Source organism: Vigna unguiculata, chromosome 5 (genome assembly GCF_037176805.1).
Source record: "Vigna unguiculata cultivar grain cowpea cultivar isolate G323 ecotype 2 chromosome 5, ASM3717680v1, whole genome shotgun sequence".
Lineage (NCBI taxonomy): Eukaryota > Viridiplantae > Streptophyta > Magnoliopsida > Fabales > Fabaceae > Vigna > Vigna unguiculata.
This window is the reverse complement of record NC_140796.1, coordinates 21701934-21717632: the sequence shown is the minus strand read 5'-3', so window position 1 is coordinate 21717632 and position 15699 is coordinate 21701934.

Genomic DNA, 15699 nt, shown 5'->3' with positions numbered 1-15699 from the left:
TTGCATCTTTTTTACCCTGCTCTTGTTTGCAAGCTCACGAAATTTTTGTATGGCCTTCTCCCAGCTAGTAGGCAATGGAATTTTAACTTGACTACTACTCTCACCGCAAAGGGTTTTATTTAGTCCAAATGTGATTGCACCTTATTTACTAGGAGGTCAATCACTAATTTTACCATTGTGCTTACTTATGTTGATTTTATCCTTGCAGGGAATAATCTATATGAGATCAGCCAACTCAAATCCCAATTACATAACAAATTTGGCTTAAAAATCCTTGGTCCTTTGTAGTTTTTCTTAGAGTTTAAAATTGCAAGATCTTCTAAACGCATTTCCCTTAATCAACACAAATATGCACTAGACCTTTTACAAGATACTGGTTTGTTGGCCTCCAAACCTCTTTCAACACCAATGGATTACTCTCTTATGCTTTCTATGGTTGTTGGATCTTTTATTCTCGATGCTTCTATATATAGAAGACTTCTTGGCATATTGGTTTACTTGACAAATTCCAGGCTTGACATTAGCTTTGTTGTTAGCAAACTTAGTCAATTTCTCAGCCAACTATCTTCCATTCATTTACAAGCCACTCTTCATGTTCTTTGATACATCGAAGGAAATCTTGCACAAGGTCTCTTCTTTCCCACTCTATCCTCTCTTCACCTTACTGGTTTCTCTGACTTGGACTAGGGGGCTTGCCCTGACATAAGACGACGTGTCATTGGCTTTTGTTTCTTTCTTAGATCTGCATTGGTTTCTTGGAAATCCAAAAACAAACTACTATTGCGAGATCTTCATATAAGGCCAAATATAGAGCTCTAGCTTAAGCAAGTTGCGAAGCTCAATTGCTGGTCTATATTTTACAAGATTTTGGCATTTCTCTCACCATTCAATAGTTCTTTATTCTGATAGCCAGTCGACTCTTCACATTGTAGCAAATCCATTCTTCCATGAAAGAACCAAACACGTCAAGCTGGATTGTCACTTGGTACACGAGAAAGTTTAGTCCAAACTTATTCACCTCATGCTTATTCCTTCTAAGGACCAAGTTGCAGATCTCCTCAAACCTCTTGCTCTAGGGTCATTTCGATATCTTGTTTCCAAGTTTCGAATGATCAACATCCAGTCCAATTTGCAGGGGGATGTTAGCGTGCGTAATATTTAGCCTTTGTTATTTTGTTTAGGATTTAGTGATTTTGTGCTTTTAGCATGTGTCATTCTGTTACGTTTACAACTATATTGGTTAGTAATTAGTTTTTCCTTTAACACATGCTTAGGTCCATCTATATAATGGGCTGGTATTGAAACTTTTTTCAGTGTGAATAATACAAATTTTCATCTCGTTACTCTATATCCTTTTCCCTTTTATTCTTTTCATACCTATCAACTTTCAAAGGTTATAAATCAATTTCAAAGTAACGAAAATTTTGTAGTGTTAACTCATTATTAGTTTGAATGGTTGCTTTTTCAGAGAGACAATGAATGAAAAATTCCTTTTGTAGGAGGGATGATCCTTGTAAGAAGATGCTTCCAATTGCATATATAGTGATATTTGGTGAAAACAAATGTTCATGAAGTTCGTTTTTGAATTTGTTAATTGAATTTCTTTGTGGTATCACCAAATGTTGTTTAATGTGATTATTTAAAATAAGGAAAAATACAAGAAGAAAGGGTTGAATTTTGTTTTTAAGTTCTTTTAACAACTTTGGGGAAATATTGCCTTATAATAAATATTTTGAATGATAGTTTTATATATCCAGTTATTAGTGTGAGGTAGTTGCATATGATGAAGAGTAATATATGCAACTTTATAGCTTAACTAATTTACTTATTAGATATATATTCTCACGACAACTTCACTTCTAAGTTAATACAAATACGAATATATGTAATCTACAAAGATAAGGAGAAAGATGAAATACATAGTGTAGTTTTACATAGGTTCGCCTGACCACGTAGACTACATCTAATTCTCAATCAATTGGTTGTTTTCACTAAGTAGGATAATTATGATTAGTATTATGCAAGTATTCTTTGGGATTGTGGCTAACCCCTTGTGTATTGTTTGAGCATGTAGCCACTCTCGACTAATTTCTTGAGTACTCTTTTAGCAAGGCACTCTTGTTTCAATTAAGTATTCTTTTTCGAACCACTTTTGGCTTAACCAAGTATTCTTTCAATAAATCACTTTTGGTTCAATCTAAGTATTATTTTAACTCAAAACCACTCTTCACTAGTGCATTTTTTGCTTTTTACTTCAGCCTTTAGGTCTCGGTTCCAGCGCACCCGCATCCTATAAAAATGCGGTGTCATTTATGTAATTATCTAGAACTTATAGGCTTCAATTGCATGAAACCTGAAGCATGTAACACTTTTTGGCTCCGGTTAAAAAGCAACTGAGACCTAAAAGCATGTAGAAATTCAATTTTGGACCACTTTTATTATTACTTAATGAGGTGGAGGTTATATGCTTCGGTTTAAAATTGACCGAGGCCAAAATCGAAGCTTATATGCTTTAGGTGGAAATTATAATTGAAGCATAAAGGTATGTGTCTTGGTTATTAATTAGAACCGAGGTCTAAAGTTCAATTTAGGATTTATTTTGGAAACTTTTTCGCAGCACGCGTCGTCTTCTTCCTCTCGCGCCTGCTTCTTTTCCCCTTTGCAACGTCACGATTGGCTTGTCCTCTACAATAGGTTCCTCCTCACAATGCTGGGTATGGTTGTATCATCGTCAACAACAGTGCTTGTGGGTGGTTCTTCACGACAACATCGACCTCTATGGTGGTGGTTGTTTCGTCGATGATAGCAGCTCCGTGTAGCGCAGGGACACCTCCTCGCAGCTCTGTTTCCTCTTTTTGTCTTTGATAGCGGCGACTCATCTCCCCTTGAATGAGTTGGTGGTGCTACTTCTTCTCTTCAACTACTTGTCCATTCCCCTCATATCGCTGAATTTCGATTCCTTTGGTGAGTGATTTTGTGATATTTTTGCTTTTCGTATTACTGTTTTTGTGCATTGTGTTTATTGCCCGTTTGTGTGCATTGAAGGTAGCAACATGAATGTTATATGCTTTGTGCAATTTAGTGAAATGAAAGATGGTTGGAAGAGAAAGTCCATGTAGTTTATTGTAAATGAGTGGAATGTTATCTGTTTTGAAGGTGATATTTATTCAAAAGTTGTAGTGTGCACAAAGTTGGGAGTGTTAGTGATTGGTATTGCACCTATCGTGTTAGTCTTAGTTTCCCGTTTGATATTGAATACGAAAAATATTTATTGTCTCCAATTATTTTTTCCGAAGAAATTGTATTTTATAAGATATAATTTAAAAGGAGACAATGCTAATAATTTAAATGCATTCAATCTTGAATTGTCCAGTTGGACACTTTAAGAAGATTAATCACTTTTTAGTAGTTTATTAGTACATACACACACACACACACACACACATATATATATATATATATATATATATATATATATTAATATATTAATATATTAATATATTAATATACATATCTTAATATTTATGAATATTTGTCATCTGTGTTTTGTATTGATCTTCAGATGCATATTTGATGGTGGTTGATAATCACTTTAATTTTGTGTATCCTAAAGACCAATGCAAAATGCTGGAAAAATTTCGTGAGTGCGGTTACTATATAATGCAATGGATGACAACCATTGTGCGTGCTTGTATTACAACTAATTGGAAAACGATAATATATATTTGAATTAAAACGAATACTTTGCAATATTGTCTTTCTATATAGGTTAAAATACCTTTTTGATCCCAATTTTCGTCAAGGTTTTTCAAGTAAGTCCTAATTTTGGTTTTGTGTTCAAATAGATCCTAATTTTTGTCAATTTTATTCAATTGGGTCCTTTTTTTCTAACACTGTTTAAATCATTAACGGTCATGAACAGTGACTGCCACGTGTCACTTCATGGTTTTTTTGAATTTTTGAATTTTTTTGAATTTTTTTGAATTTTTTTAAATGTACACGTGTCAACCCAGTAGTGTGTCATGTGTCACTTTGTGGTTTTTTTGAATTTTTTTTAAATTTTTATAAATGTCCACGTGTCAACCCTGTAGTGTGCCACGTGTCAAAGTCAATGTTCTATATTCAATTTGGTCCCAATATTTGTTATATTTGTTCAATTAGGTCCCAATTTTTGTTAACATTAACCAATTTGGTCCCTCTCCAAATTAAAACCAAATTTAATTTTTATATTAAAATTCACATTTTTTATTAAATATTTTTATATAATATATTAAAATTCACATCATTATAACTTTGATATAAAAATTAAATTTAGTCACATCTTTGATAGGGACAAAATTGGTCAATTTTAAACAAAAATTGGGACTAAATTGAACAAAAATAACAAATATAGGGACCAAATTGAATATAGAACTTTGACTTTGACACGTGACACACTACTGGGTTGACACGTGGACATTTAAAATTTTTTTAAAAAAATTCAAAAAAACCATGAAGTGACACGAGGTACGCTACTGGGTTGACACGTGTACATTTAAAAAAAATTAAAAAAATTTAAAACAAATTTAAAAAAATAAAAATAAAAAAAATTCAAAAAAATCACAAAGTGACACGTGGCAATCACTATTCATGGCCGTTAATAATTTAAACGGTGATAGCAAAAAAGGACTCATGAGACCTATTTGAACAAAATTGATGAAAATTGGGACCTATTTGAACACAAAACCAAAATTAGGACTTGTTTGAAAATACTTGACGAAAATTGGGACCAAAAAGGTATTTTAACCTTTTATATACTAAGTTAAGTTAATATCTTATTTTGCAGACATTTAAGAGTACTGCACCAATTCCCACAAAGTCCATAAAGTTTGGTAGGATAGCATGTGCCAAATTTATAATTTAGATGTACAATAGTATTGATTAGGATATGTATTTGGATTGTGGATGATGTTATGTTTCATAAAATGTTTTGTTCTGGTTTATGCTAGTTTGTTGAAAAAAATATGCAGGTTAAAAATGTGGGAATAACCATAAAACATAAAATTTATTTTAAAATAATAACAGGACATACGACCTCGGTTCAGTTTTATATGTCTCGGTTCTGAAACCGGGGCAGAATGACAAAATTAACCGTGGCCAAATTCTCTATTTCCACTGGTGGTTGGCTAACCTCGATAAAGTATTGTTTGCACAAGCTACCTCTAACTTAATCAAGTATTATTTCTTAAGCAACTTCTGGTTCAAACAAGTATTCTTTCACATACCACTTCTATCTTAATCGAGTATTCTTTGAACAGCAACCGCTCCTGGCTAATAAATGAGTATTCTTTGTCAAACAACCACTCATGGCTAAGATAAGTAGGTTGTGCAAGGGACGATCAGAGATCACAATGTTGCGCACTAGAGAGACTAATTGTCCATTGTCATATACAAGATTTAATGCTTTCTCTTCTAGCCTGCTAAATGAACATAAACAATATTCTCTATCAAGCCATTGTAAAACCATTTATGCTCATTAATCAACTTTATCTTTCTTGAATGTCTTTCTTTCGTCTGATAAGCTTGGTTGATAGATGCATTAAATGCACTCCATGTAACAATAAAAGCTCTTTTACTTTTTACATAACATCGTAATAGCTGGATGTATTATCTCTTCTTGACATTATGCCTTTCCTTGAGTTTTTCTAAAGTGCAATGTCATACAAAGTAGATAGTTCTTTTAGAGGTGACAATGCATGGATTAGGGAATTGTTGAAGAAAAATAACATTAGTTCTTTATCTAGGAGATCTTTCATGACACATTTTGTACACATATTTATAGCTTTACTATATCAATGTGATCCTTTCAATAGTAATAAATTGGGTTAATTGTACATATTTGCTTTAATTTTTTGTATTTTCAGCTCATTTGACATTTGCTCATTGTTTTTGTTATAACTATTTTTCTTTTTTTGGTGGATGTTATTTTTCATTGATTATGGTTGTATTAAATTCTACATTTCTAGATTTGTATTCCTCTTCTATTCTTTACTATTTTTAGAAGTTAAGGCAAATTTGTTGAAATTTTGTAAAAGAATGCATATATATTTATATTTATATATATATATATATATATATATATATATATATATATATATATTATATTTTGTGTGTATTAGCTTAAAATATTTGTAATTGAACACATGGCCCTATTTAGAGCTCATGATAGGCTCTTGTTTGCTTCAATTTTCAGTGCCTATATAAGACCTAAATGTATAAAATAGCAGACAAACATCATTTGCTGAATTTTGTAGTGTTAGAAATTGTCTCTTCATCTTCTTTACTCTTTATTTTAGTTTTTGTCTTTTCCAATTCCTGTCTCTAGCGTTTTTTGTTCTTCACGAATGGAGAACCAAATATTTGAGAATCAATTTGTAGAGTCAAGATCAAGCACGACTAATTGAGTTTTGAATGATTGTCCTTTGCTCTAAATTTGTTATTCTTTTCTCAAATTTTAGTTTTGCTCTTTGTGTTATTGATGATATTTTATTAACATTCCTTTTTACAACAAGTGTACTAGTGTATTCAAATAGTTGAAATTCGTCTCCACAGGGACTTGCAAAGGTTTATTAATAATTGGATTACAACTTTTACACATTTAACTTTTGATTTCACTTAGAAAGTATAAAATTTCAATGGTAAGTTAGAGAGCAGGATTGATTGCTTTTGTCTTTCCCCTAATTCAGATTATAATCTCACTTCTTTTATCTAAAACTTCTCAAGATTACTGCTCTGGAATCACTCTCTTAGGTAGATCTAGATGCACCCATGCTATCTAGAACCTAGGGAATTTAAACTCAATGTGATCTCCCAACGATTGACAAAATAAACGCCTGCATTACTATTCGAGCCTTTCCCTGCCCAGCATCCCCTCTAGATACTTTATTTAGTACCGGTACAGGCATGACAAGCTTGTTTGGACCACAATTTAAGCTAGTTTCCCAACTTAGTTTAAACTAGTTAGAATATCACAACTGATCAAAACAACTTGCAGCCAAATAATCTAGATAGTAGAAGATAAATGAGAAAGGAAATTTAACATAAAAAGGGGAAATTCAATTACAAAACAACCTTGCCTTTTAAGATTTCTAGCCACTCATGGTGGAAACTAGTCTTCTCCCAATACAAGAATCCTTTCTCAACTTCCGTTATACAAAATCTCTAATAAATTTTAGGAAGAAAAGATTGGGAGAGAGGCATGTTCTATGTTGATCTGATGATTCCAACAAGGGAAGGGGGCACTGTGTTTTATGGGCTGCTATGGGCGATGCTCAACCAAGTTTTCCTGGCTTAGCCACACAATCTTTATGTCCTGCATCTTTCTACTTTTATGTTCAACCTAAAGTCTGACTCAGTATGGAGATGTTATTATGTTATTGTCTTCCTTGATTGCTTCTCATTACTGGCCCAAACTCTAGTGCATAGCTCAATAACATTCCTCTGGCTTAGTAGATGGACTTCTGATTGTGTCTTGTGTTTTTAACTGTTGTGGCTGAGCTAGGTTGGCATGGCTCAGCCAGATGATTCCTTTTTTCCTTATTTTTCTGCAAAATAATGCCATGTTATTAAATTTCTTGAATTCTCATCCTAAAAGGTATGATGCATGATGATCTAACAAAACAAGGCATGTTTTCTTAGAAAAAGCAAAGTTTAATCTCAACATAAGTGTAATTTGGTTATGCAATTTAATGTTATGAAAACATTTGTCAGTTATCAAATTGCATTTTTTATTTTAGAATTCAAATTAGGAATTGATTGAATCTTGATTTGATAATTGAATATGATTTGGATTGAATGATCTTTTAGTTTAATTCATATAATTGGTTTAATTATTTACTTGAATAAGTTAATGGTTTAACCTTGGATCAAATCTTTATAGAACTATGACATGTTGGATTCTTTGGTTTTCTGAATCTATGGACTAATCTATTTTGATTCTTTGGACTTTTGCTTTTGATTGTTGATTTTTTTCTTCAATTTTCATTTTATGTTTTTCAAGCCACAAACCCCAAATTAATTTATAAAGGAAGAATACTAATTAAGGATGGTAAATGGCGAGACGATGACGAGTTTCACTATCCTATATCCATCCCAAAGAAAAAATTCATCCTCATCCCCATACCTAACGAGTATCAAATTTTTGTTTCATCCCCATTCTTGTCGGGTAACTTGTATATACTTGTACCCATATTCATACCCGTTTTCTTACGTTTTCAAAATTAATTAATTAATTAAGTTTTATAATAAAAAATTATGGCAAAGAAAACATAATATTATCAAATATTCCATATTAGAAGGATTGTTGTTTACTCAATATCAAATAATTTAGAAAGAAATTATTGTATACATTTCAAATTAGAATACCAAATAAAATTTCATGAGAACCAAAACATTTATTAAATGTACAAACTTAATGAAACATAATTGATAAAATTTAAAAATATTTTAAAAAATATGAAAGAAAAATTAAGTTTCAAATTGAAAAATATTTTAAATGTCTCTTTAGTTCAATTTTGTAAATTCTAATAAAATATCTTTTTTATACAATAGTAAAAGTTATAATACATCATTTGATCAAAATTACATAGAGAACAATGATTCATCTAATAATAATAGAATTCTAACATAGATCTTTCATCTTTTGAACTTTAGTATATGTTAATTGTGATAAAAGAAAAGTAATGGTAATTACATTAAATTATTATACTATAGTAAATAAAATTTATTTATACAATTATAGTGATAAAATTACACATATGATAATGAGTTAATAAATAAAAATTATTATATAAAAAATATCAAAATAGTATTCTACATGATAAAAATAAACAATAAATTTAAAAATTTTAAAAATTATCAAATGTTTGTCTTAGAAACAATTTGAGAAACCATTAAATGAAATTGCACATAGGAAAACATATGTATAATTAAGAGTACGATAAGATGAAAAATACCTTAGAGATATAAGAAAACTTTTTGAATAACAACCTAGTAGATTGTTGAGAGATAAAAAAAATTGTTGTAGCAAAACAAAAAAATTCTTAAAATGAAACAAAAATTAATAATAGTAGAATAAATAAGACAAATTTTTTATATTACCTAATAATCGAAAGGTTTATGCTATAAAAAATTACCATAAATAAAAATTACTCCTAACACCTAAATTAGGAGTGTTAAACATATTCAAATGTGAGACATAAAAAATATTTAATTGACATATATCATTTGAACATAATTGAATAAAGGTTGTCATAAGACAACAAATATTTTGAAGATGGGAATGAATTTCATGACAAGTCAAATAGTGAGAAGAAATAAAAAATAGAAAGTGTGTAGTTTGTGTGTAAGTGTGTGTGTGTGTATATATATATATATATATATATATATATATATATATATATATATATATATATATATATATATATATAATAGAAACGAGTATTTTAATAATTTAAATGGGGACGAGAATATGGTATGGATAAGTATTATGGCGGGTATGGGACGAGGGCAGGGTAGATATGTACATGCCCATCCATACCCCTATACTCAATTAAAAAAGTCGGGTATTCCCTATACTCATACTCATACCCATACCTAGTCAATGCGATGATTCTCCATCAAAACGGAGACAAGTTCGGGAAATACCCACATGGGCATGTTTATTTGTCGTCCTTAACAAGAATAATTAAATATAATCAATATGTGTCCTTTGAGAATTGGCCTAGATTTTACTTTATATGAAAAATTTAGAGAAACTTAGTTTGTTTAATTTCATTAATGACTAGTAAAATTTAATTTTAAGATGTGACATGTCAAATCCTTAGGTCAGAGGAAAGTAATGCACATTGCATACAACATAAAATAAGCATATATATATATATATATATATATTAGTATTAGGTTTGCTTACTTCTATATTTTTATATTTTGAGCACATTGTCCACGTAAATGTAAAACACGATTGTGTAGTTTTGTATCATTTGTCAAATGAAACACGTTACATGATTTGTTGATGAACTTAATTTATTATCTTCCAAACTAATATTGAAATAAATATACTAAAATAAGTTTTAACATATTAAAATAGAGGATCTTAAAACCTTCGGAAAGCACATGAAATTTTAATCCATTGGAAACTTGTTTTAACGTATTAAAAACTCATTATTGGACCTAACCATAGTCTTAAGTAATCTTTATCAATTGAAACAAATATCTAATCAATTAAAATGTTCTTTGCAATAATTCCAAACTCTTGTATGAACATTTTAAATGATTAAAAGATCTTTTAATCAATTAAAAATCCTTTATCATCATTCTAAGTTCTTAAATAAATTTAAGCAGCTTTCTAATGTTAATTATAAGATCAAACTACTCAATTGAGACTTACCTACAATCTAAATCAACATAACATAATCCCTACACTAGTGCAAAAATGGGATATTAGATCGATTCTGGAGCATGTATTAAATCGGTTCCGGAATCGATCTAATATAATACACTAGTGCAAAAATGGGATATTAGATCGGTTCTGGAGCATGTATTAAATCGGTTCCGGAATCGATCTAATATAAGCCAATGTAATATGTCTATTAGTTATTAAATCGATTGAAAAAAACCGATCTAATGTATCAAAATTAGATCAGTTTCTGTCATCCGATCTTATATATGATATATTAGATCGGTTAAGACCATAATTGATCTATTGCTTGCTGTTTTTTTTGAAAGGTGCGTTTTGTAATTGCAACTAACCAAAACTTGTTGCATTCAAAATCAAATAAATACAAACAGTTCAGTTCACTACTAAAAAAATTTATATTTCCTGCCAATTTTGTTTTGAAAATTTTTTCGTAGGAAATACTTACAAATTTTGTTGTGAAAAAAAAATTGCAAGAAATTGCTACCAATTTTCTTGCAAAATATTTTGTATAAAACACTTTTTGCAACAAATTTTGTAGGAAGTACTTGCAAATTTTATAATCTTATAGGAGATAATTACCCATGAAGGAATTACCTATCAATTAAAATTCTTAGAAAAAATGGCAAGAAAAAGTATTTTCTTGCAAATTTTTTTAATATATTTGCAAGAAAAATCTCATGTAATATGAGAATTTCTAGTAGTGGTTCCAACAGTTTATTGGGTACATAATTAAACAACAATTCAAATCCAACAATGAATTTGACCAAAATATTTCCTAAGTGAAAGAAAACTTATGCAACAAAGGAAAAGTTTTACATATAAACATTTTTAAGCTACAAGAAGTATTTGGCCCATTCAGTCCTTACTTCATCAATCTTCTCAAATCCCAATAGTTCAACATTGTTAAAAACTTGTAGTTCAAAGCAATGAATGCATATTAGTTAAGTATTTCATAAAAACATGTTTCAAAGAGGAGTGTTTTGATTCCTTACCTCATCCCAAGAATCTTTCAGAGCAGCACGAGTTATGGTCCACATCTAGTACATGACATAGTATCCACACTCAAAAATTCCTTTTTGGATATTACACTAAGAAGATCAAATTTATAGTAATTAATATATGAAAAAAAGTACAAATCATACAATATAAAAGATGGAAACTTATACCTTGGGAGAAATCACTTTGAAATTTTGTGAAGATGAAGTTGATTTACCACCCAACACATTGTACAAATTCAAAGCTCTAAAAAGTTAAATCACTAGTCAATTACAACATATATCATGACATAAATAACACATTATAAAGGGACTACAACATACCTTTGTAGTATATTTCTCATGGCTGAGGGGATGGGTTTGTGCAACGAGCATAACCAAACTACAATATTCTCCATTGGACAAATAATCACCAATTTCCAATGAGACCTAAAAAAGAAATATAATTAGTGATTTGAATTACTTAATTAATAGCTAAAGTGACTAAGATGAACTTACGCAGGAATATAAGGTGCCATGTAAATTCTTTTCTTTGATTTCCCCATCCAATTTTGGATGTACGTCTGAAATTCCACATGTTTATTTCCATACTTTTGTATATGTTGAGGCTCAAGGAAAGCATAGACATCAACATTCCCTATTTTGGAAACATATTTGTTTAAATACCTGAATTCAAACCATTAAGCCATTAAGTTTAGAGACAATTATTGATTTCATAGTATAACATAAAATGTACTCATAATATCCATATTTGAAAACTGTAATGTTCAACATCTGATGCCCCTGGATGATTTTGTACACATCATTCATATGGACATATGGTGGTATATCACTATTGTCAACACCAAAGACTGTTTTATCCCAAGGAATGACAAGTGATTTTTGAAAAAGATCTTTGACTATGCCATCCAACTCATGAATTGGACTATTGTCAACTGGGGACTTTTGTCTACTATGAACCTACAAAATATAATAACAAAATTAAATACGAAGTTTGTGTTAAATTATGAAGTATATCATTGTAAAGAAGAAAAATATACCTACTTCTTTTTTGAAATAACCTTAACTAATTGTTTAGGCCATGAGATGAATGTTCCTAGTGCCTCTCCAACTATTTTGACCTCCTCTATGGGCACTTGAATTGGATTTATGGCATTTCTAACATCTGCAACTTCCACTCTAGCCAAATCATCTGACATTTGCACAATATGAATGGTTGATCCCCCTGGATATAATCTCCCAATGGCAACTAAACGAGGAGGGACCTCTCCAACATACAACTTACACATGTTTGAGATATTCGTCTTTGTGACCTCCTCTTCATCGTCTTCTTGTACCACATTATGTTGCTGCGACATGGACTCCCATCGTTGATCAAATTCATGCCTTAATTCTTCAACAACTTGTACCTTTATCGTCTGGTCAAATGCTCTATCATCTTAGGTGTGATAGGCCCTGTCTGTGTGGTGTTTTAGCGCTGATAACTTCCAAAGTATTGTCTCACACCCACCCCATAGCCAGCAGTACGTACACGACCCTAAGGAACAAAACTTCCTTGTGTACTTTGCTCTACAAGATAATCCTGTAAAAATAATTTGTTACTCATAGCACAAAACATAATAAATTGTTAAGGCATCAAATGTTACTAACTTACAATTCTTTCAGCAATATTTTTTAATTTCTCAGATGTTATTTGCCCCTCTGGTTTAGTACGAGCCAACTTCCATTTCTCATGTCGATTGGGAGGGGATAGAGGATTGAGCGGTCCTTCATTAGAACCTGTTGAATCCATTTGTTATTTTAGCTTTTCTTCCATTATTCTTTGTTCCAACAAAAGATATCCTCCACGAGAAAGCCTGTGTGGTTTTTCATTTTTGCTTTATATAGCTTGCGCTTTCTTTCGCTTTTCTTGTTGAAACAATAATGTATATAAATGGTTAATTTCATTACATATATTTAATATTTGAAGCGTGAATAAAGAAATATACCTCCTAAGAGGGATCCAGTCGACAATGAACAAATGATTCCCATGTTTGCTCGTCTATGCCATACATCTGTCAAGGAGACTTTTCTTTGTATTTCCCAAATACATAGAAGCTTGACAACATCGTTTTGAATGCTCTCCATTTTGTTCCTACTGACAATATTATCCTCCTCCGTATGAAATCAGAAGTGTCCAAGTCATAGTTTTCCTACGCAATAATATAGGATATTATTAATTAACATACATTAGAAATAAGTAGTAAATATTCATAAGTTCACAGGTTAACTTACACAAATATCCTGTCAAATCATATTTTTATCTACTTCTGACACATGATCCTAATCAGGTTCCAAAATAGACACCTTTGTTCAAGCCAACTCCCCTAAATAAGTAACAAAATTATGACGGTTAGGCTCGTGGTGTGGCGACAACGATGGTTCATGGTGTGAAGGTGGTGGTTAGTGGTGCGAAGGTGGTGGTTCGTGGCGTGGAGGCTAGTAGAGAAAAACAGAGAGGGTTTCATGGTGCAACGAACGGAGAAGAAAGCAAATGTGCATGAGGCGCGATGATGCACAGTGGAGAAAAACGAAGAAGATGAACAGTTGAAGCAGATGCACAGTGAGGCGCGAGAGAGGGGAAAGGGTTTCGTGGTTTGTGCAGAAAATATTACATTGATTATAATTCTAACCGATCTAATATTTAAAAGCGTCACCTTTTTTTAATTTAAAAAAAGCACGTTAGATCGGTTCCCCCCTAAACTGATCTACTGTATACATGTTAGATTAGTTCCCCACACAATCGATCTAATGTAAATGAAGTTATTTTCAAAATTGTCACCGCCTGAATTGTTAGATCGGTTCCTGTACAACCGATCTAATATGCCTGATCTAATATCCCATTTTTGCACTAGTGCTAAACATATACGTCTTCAATCATCAAGAATTTTCATGGTGGGATGTTCAAATCTTTTTAAGTTGAATTCATCAAATCTCACACTACAACAATAACAATAATACATTGTACTTTTATACGAGTGCATTTGACCACACATACTACAATCAATTCTCAATCAACAAATTAAATTCTACTATGCATACTAATGTTTCAAAGTACAAAATGAGTATTATTTGGGCTCCTAGCACCTCATGACTAACCCGTTAAGTATTGTTTGGGATCATAGTCACTCATGGCTAATCTCTTGAGTATTGTTTGGGCTTGTAGCCACTCCTGGCTTAAACAAATATTCCTTTTGAAAGCCACTCCTAGTTCACCAAAATATTCTTTCACAAGCCACTTTTGGCATAACTAAGTATTCTTTCACAAGTCACTTTTGGTTCAACCATGTATTCTTTCACATGCAACTTATGACTAATAACTGAGTATATTCTTTGTCAAATAGCCACTCCTGACTAAGATAAGTAGATTTTATGAGTGATGATCAAAAGATCACTAGGTTTCTCAATAGATACAATGACAATCTATTAATTTACTCAAGATTGATGTTCTTTCTTCTAGTTGGCAGAATAAAAATGAACAATGTTCTCCATGAAGCTTTTGGTAGATGTAGAAAATTGAACCGTGTTTCAATACAATACAACATAGTCTCTCTCTTCCTTATTCTTCTTTAGTTACTTTATATAGTAATTGTTGTGAAAATGTTTCTAGTCATTGAACAACTTCATCTCTTTTTAATGTATTTCTTTTGTCTGATGAACTTGATATTGAAGGATGCATTAAATGCACTTCATGCAACAATAAATTTTCTTTTCTTCTTTACGTGACATCTTGATAGTTGAAAGTATTTATCTCTTCTTGGACAATGTTTCTTTTCTTGAATTTTTTTAAACTACAATGTCGTACGAAGTAGATAGCCCTTCTAGACTGGCATTGCATGGTTTAGGAAATCTGTAGGAGAAAAGAAATGTTAGCTCTTTATCCAAGACATCTTCTTATGTGACTTGTCATTTGTTAATGTATCTCTTTGGTAGATGAAAGTAATGAACATTTCTTTCAACATAGAATAAGCATTTATTTATTTTCATGTAGTACGATGTTAGCTTACTAACATGTTCTTATCTATGCTAGATGTTAAACAAGACCGCACAATGTTGTAGTCTATAAGACAGAAATACTTGCATCATAAATGATCTAATGTTGAATTAAACTATCATATTTCAAATGAAACATGACCATGTTTTATCCTTGTTCTTAAGCATTGATTAAATGATTAAGAGCAAATAGAATAGTGGAAAAAAATGAACAAA